This window comes from Rhyacophila brunnea, unplaced genomic scaffold (assembly GCF_057557595.1).
Source record: "Rhyacophila brunnea isolate RB1 unplaced genomic scaffold, BYU_Rbru_1.0 scaffold_4, whole genome shotgun sequence".
NCBI classification, from domain to species: domain Eukaryota; kingdom Metazoa; phylum Arthropoda; class Insecta; order Trichoptera; family Rhyacophilidae; genus Rhyacophila; species Rhyacophila brunnea.
In genome coordinates, this window is record NW_028233068.1 from 50,366,408 (window position 1) to 50,372,944 (window position 6,537).

General features: G+C 32.3%; 1 long non-coding RNA gene across 1 annotated transcript; it reads left to right on the forward strand.

Annotated features, from left to right (window-relative positions):
- The first annotated feature begins 358 nt into the window (after positions 1-358).
- LOC147067486 (uncharacterized) lies at positions 359-6,300 on the forward strand. The gene is made up of 4 exons (XR_015071498.1): positions 359-522; positions 2,436-2,562; positions 3,299-3,377; positions 5,080-6,300. It is a non-coding gene; the product is annotated as an uncharacterized LOC147067486 (long non-coding RNA).
- Positions 6,301-6,537: the final 237 nt, after the last annotated feature.

Below are 6,537 nucleotides of genomic sequence, written 5' to 3' on the forward strand. Positions count from 1 at the left end.
TCTAAGTTCCCTGCTTATTTCTGTATTGAAGTAGGTTATCATTTTAATTATTTTCACATTGACATTATATCTGTATACAAAAGAAAAAGAAAATTAGTCTAATATCACTACTTTCAAAGAGAGCCAGAAAAGGGTTGAGTTTTGGACAACTTTTTGTATTCATTTGTGAACTTTTACAGTTCTGGGTGAAATTTATTAATTCAATGTTATTGATGCGACTGTACCCTTTTCTCCTTTACTCATTTATACATTATATGTATATTGTCAATTTAGCATATTCTCAACCCATGACCGTTCCACACTCTAGTAAATATAATATTATATAATGTATGTCGTATTTGTCCAGGGTCAAATACAATGGTCTCCTCGCTGGAGACACTGGAGCCGTTGACGACGGTCTGTGACAAAGGAGAAAGGACCCTTCGACTAAGTACCGAAGACTGTTTTACGGCTGATCATTCTGGAAGCGACCATATGGACGAATATGAAGTACAAGAACCAGATTCAGATCTGGATAAACAGGTACATTTGGTTTATGAATGAATATATTAATATCTCGATTTCTTAATTGTAGTCTTTCTTTTAAAACAATCAAAACATGTAGGTAATTAATTTATGTATTATTTCATATTTAGTTGGCCAGATTTATTTCTATGAGTAGGCTAAACGCTAGTATTGCCTTAAGTTCAGCTATTGAATGAACAAAACTGCAATAATTTCAATCTCACAATTTAACATTGTCGATATTATGAAAATGAAGCTTAAGTTACTAAGGCTAGTGATTAAATTAGATGAAAATCATTTCACATTGCAGGTTCAAATCATGTAGTAAGTTCACACTTGTGCTCTGAAATTTATTTACCAGAGCTTCACACTGAGATTAAACCATCTTGCATTAGTTTGTAGATTGTAAATAATTAATTAAATTAACACTGTTAACCAGTGGCGGCCGGTGGTCTTCAGAATAGAATTTTCTGGTAGTGCGCAATGGTTTACCTTATATACCCAGCATTGGAGCATAGGGCAAGCACAAGTTCGCGCCACTTCCCTCGGTCCAACGCCATCTCTTGCGCCTCCCGCCATGTCAGACCTGCAGCACGTAGGTCGCTTTTGTAGCACCGCTGCAGGGTGAGGGAGGGCCGGCCATGGCAACGGAACCTTTGAGGCTGTGCCATAAGGGTACGAAGTGTCACACTATTTGGCGGCATCAGGAACACTTGTCCTAGCCACGTAAAGGTAGTAAAGCGTCTCTCCATGATTACCTTAATCACGGAAGGCTGCCGTGTCAATAAGCTAAGATAATATCTTAGTGTAAAATAACTGAAACGTCGAACTTCTCAGAAGGTAAATTAAATATGTCTTTATTTATTTATTCTATTTCTTAAAAAAGTTTTTAAACAATTAGAATGATTGATCAATATCATTAGAATTAGATTGATCATTAGAATGAATGATTGATCAATAAAGAAAAATAAATGTCACGGCTTATCGCTTTACGCTCCGAACAATGGATGCGTCAGCCAAATATGAACCGTCGTAAAACGGATGACGTACGCTGGGTCACTTTGTTAATAGTGCACAGCAGTATGTTAGTTTTTAAATCTCATATTATTATTGATTTAAGTGAACTTATAAAATAAACTAACATTGCGTGGGTAATATTTATATTGTAAATCAGCGTTCCTTCGAACTCATATTTATTTCTGATGTATTTATATGTCATTAAAAGTATATTTCTCTTATATTATCGTTCTTACTTATTATTCAGCTACGACCTACTACTCATGTAGTGCTGCTGTGTTTTTTTTTTTATTATATTGAATGTATTTGAGTGGTTTAGAAATAAATGCGTTAGTTTGTATTTTCGTAAAAGTTTGGCGATTCATTAAATCTTAAATGTGAAATTATTAAAAATTAACTCACCAACATTGTTATAAAACAGAAACTGGCATTTTTGTTTCTAGAGTCCTAATTTCGTGCGCCGATCATAAAGTGTGTAAAAAATGCTACACAAAACGCTACCCAGGAACATTGGACTACCGTTTAAGAAGTATACAATGACCTCATTGTAATCCTGTGCAAACTGAAAATCCATTTGCATTGCAATCGATCGCTTTGCGCACATGAACAGGGTATTGTTCATAATACTGCTACATGTTCTACTTCGCGAAGTGAGTGATACACATATGAATAACAATGAAAAGTTGAGTGATGTCGTCAAAAATGCAGGCAGTGCGTAGCACTTGGATGGTATTAGAGTAGCCGCCGCTGCTGTAAACAGCAGTCCCCCATTTTCTTACAAATCTTCTGGAGTGCCTATTAAGTATTTCAATGCAAAATGTTAAATAGGCTTCCTGTTATTAGATCCAATTCTTAAGTTTTTACATCAACTCTAATTGTAATTTAATTAATAACCTTTCATCTTGATCCTTCAGGGCCACTCAAAACCTCATCCGAAAGAACGGACAATCAGGTTCGGCAGCGAAGGATCGTCAGAAGAAACTTCGACCGGCCAGTCGGGCTCCGCAACCTTCTTCATCGGAGATACTCCAATCGTTAGAGGTAATTTTAAACATTTCAAATATAATATCTTTCAAGACTCTTTGGTTTTTGCAAAGGTATTTTTTTTTCAAAAGTAGTTTCAAAAAAATATTTTCATAATGATTGTATAATTTGAAGACCTTTCAAGATGCGGATTGTACACCAATACAATGATGATTTCCTGAGCTATTACCAATAAGACAAACCTTATAGCTACCATCCCATTCCAAAGAGAACTTATAGCTACCATCAAGTGTCAAAATACTGCATACTTCACAATAAGTGGTATGATTTACTCCAGCTTATAACACAGGGAAAGGTAGAGGGGAGCATAGGTGTAGGCAGAAGGAGATATTTTTGCTATGCAACCGCCGTAAATAGCTCCAAGGTGTTAGTGATCCTATATGACTGGCCCAGGATAAATATATAGATGTACCTACTGCAATTTGGTCACAATAGAATTTTGTAATGAAAGAAGAAGATAATCAGTTCCACAAAATAAGGTTTTTAGCTAATAGTTATTTCAGTTGTCACACCATTTTTGTGGCCATTATTCACTCTAGTAATTATTTCAAAAGTCATAACAAATAGGTACTAGCACAGGGCAGTTATTTAAAAAAAAAATCACATATACCCTTGAGTCGTTGGCAAATCCACACTAAGTAGCCATTTTTATGCCAAAATTAAATCTTGATTTTGTGGACATTTTCAAATACAAATTGCTGTTTATTAATTTTATTTCCAATTGATATTGAAGGTGAAAAGAGTGGTGAAAAGAGTGGTGAATCGAGTGCCACAACTTCGGAAACCGCACCTCCCGTTCCTGCCCAGAGAAAGTAAGTAACTCTTTTTAAATTTTCTAAATTTAATATTCCTTATGTACCGATTAGCCATTTTTATCATCTTCATTTCTGTGAGAACAATAATTTAAATAATTTTCAATCTATATTAACGTAGCAATTAATTACTTTGTAGTTTCCCAACAGTTAATATTCTAGTATCAATTATTTCAATGCATAGATAGAGTTTCATATTGTTTAATTTTAGATGAATTGAACGTATATATTGTTGAACAACGACATGTTAAAACTCTCAACTAACAATCCCCTCCAGTGCAGCTAATCGCACTTCCGTTTTCAAATAAGGTACGCTACAAAATTTATCATTTCATTTTACACTCCCGTGGTGTACTGATCAATCAATTTACGTAATTTGAAGCATTATATAATAAAAATATGTCTAAAATGATCAGGAGTTATGTTAGAATTATTATTAGTAAACTTTTGGTTTACTGCGAAGAAGAAAAAGAGTCGCATCTAAAAGGAGAGCTGATACATTATTTAAACAGGACATGTACGTCACTGAGAAGTCTTCTATGTGCAACTACAGCGATTTCCTGTTAGTGCCGATTTCTTGTTGTCGGACAGTAGTTTGGTGTGCAATTAGAGATCAAATGATCGAATGAATGCTGAAATTGATAATATCAATAATTGTTGATTGATAATGACAAAATTGTTGATTATGTATATCATAATCAACAATTTTGTCATATCTTAAATATAGAATATACAATCGGCGTAATGGTACCCAATTCAAAATCTTCTTAGATGGACAAGGATCAATAATTTAGTACTATTCAATTTAACAATAATTTTACTAGCAGTTGTCCAACAGAAAGAACAAAGGAAACAAAAGTAAATTACCAGTTTCCCTTCTAAACAATCTAAACTTAACTTCGATTCTAATAAATCTGCAATTTTTATTGTTTACACACTCTCATAATATACAACTCAAATTATTTCTGAATTGTATGATTAAAATGACCTAATAACTTATTAGCCACTTCATTTTTTAAAGAGTTATAAATGGTACTCTCTTGCACTTATTTTACATTTTTCTTAGCTCGTATTCTTATTTGTCCAGTGGTTCTTTGTCCGGTACAAATCTTGCAATCGATTTTTAACTACTTTCCCGACTAGCTGGACATTTGAAACTTTTAGAATATATCAGAATACGAGGCCAATACATTTTTTTAATACTTTTAGCCATCTTTAAGTAGAATTGAATTCATTTTCAATTAATTCTGTTTTGTATGAAAAGTTATTTCGGAAGAAATCCGTAATCCAATCCACAATTATCGGTTGCTATGGGTCTGGGGTCCTAGCAACTAAATTATTAATATATATGTGTGCGTTACTATGGAAATCAATATGAATGTTAAAATGACATTTCAGTATTATTTCTATCAAGTACAAATTTTTTTGATCGTTTAAGCTAGTCAAGTCAAGTTTATATGATTCAACAGAAAATTTAAAAATGTTGTATATAAAAAGTTCTTTTTATCTTGTAATTATTTACATTTAAAATTTACAACTGGGGTAACTTTTTAACAATTCGAATTTGGCAAAAAAAAATCTGTATTTTCCACATCTTCTTAGTCGAAACAGCGAACAAAATAGAGTAAGCCCCTCAAAAAACAACTACCTACTGTCTTCCTTAAGAATCTGTATTGTAACTAAATATTGATTCATATTTCAGATCTCTAACGGGCTTGACGAAACCAATTTCATTTGAAACGGGAAGATTTAAAGTCCACGGAAGCAAAGAAGACGACGGAGACGATGAGGAAAACGTTTAAAAACAAAAAATAATAGTAAATTACAACATCGACTTGCGAAGGCTTAGTTAGTCCTTTCTGTTTCAAATTGCATTGCACTACCAGAGTCCATTTTTCTAGAAGCTATGGATACTTTCCCGCCTGTAGAGAATTTTACATCTTTCTTATGGTGACGATATCTATGTATCATACGATAAAATTCACTGTTATAAGATACATTGCATTATATCCCTTCTATAATATAACATGCTTATGTTGCATTTGTATGCACTTAAATGTTTTGTGTCACGTTTCATATTGTATCATGAATAGATGTATGTGCTACAATGTGGAATATACTTCATTATATCGATGATATATTACATGAAACCGTTCCATATTAAATAAACCGTAAAGATGAAAATAATTAACATGATGTTTGCGTTTCAATGTCAACTGTATCAGTGCTATATTGTTAGATATATATTATTGTTTGAATTTTTGGTTCAAAAAGATATATTTGCAATTCTTTTAATAATATGGCTATTTTATATTATTGAATGATGACCGCTCATTAAGCATTTGTGTAATTTACAAATTGGCCTATTTTTCAACATTTTGTATAAAGATCAAATAGGTACAAAATCTGACTTGTTACTATGTTATTATGATTTTGATTAATTATGAAGACCTAAAAAAGTTTGTAGAATATCTGTAGGTGCTTAGAAAGTTGAAATATCTTTCTTTGTTGTATGTGATTATTTAGGGTTTGATTTAATTTTCGAACAATTCATATTTTTGACATTCATATGATGCAGTTGGCACTTACGTAACAACATATTAAAATATGAGAAGGGCAGAGAAGAAATAAAAGTAATAAGTACCTAACCGCATGTTTATTTTCTGTTTATATAATTATATAAGTACTGTGCTTTAATGGTGCTTCGAGACTTGTCGTTAGTATTTCTATGTATTGAATGTGAATCAACTACAACTTAATATACCTATCGTAGGTTATGGAAAGGCCTTACAGTAAAACTTCATTCAAAGCCATTGAACGTTGGATCAAACTAGAAGAAACTTTTCTATAGACGTTATAATGAAACGAATTGAATTAGGTTTTGATATGAATTTAAGCTGGAGATGAGCGAGTACACAATATCAACAAAAAAAATGACAGATACGAAAAGAACTGTTTACTCTGAGATTCAAATTTAAATATGTATATTCATCTCTTTAGAGTTCTTTTTATCAAAGATACAATCTACTATTATATTTAATGACAAAACAATTGAAAAGAGTAAAATAAAATTTTACTACATCAATAAAATAACAATTTTTTTACGAGTATGTTGTCAATTGTCGGAAATGGTGGTTATAGAAATATGTGTATGTACGAG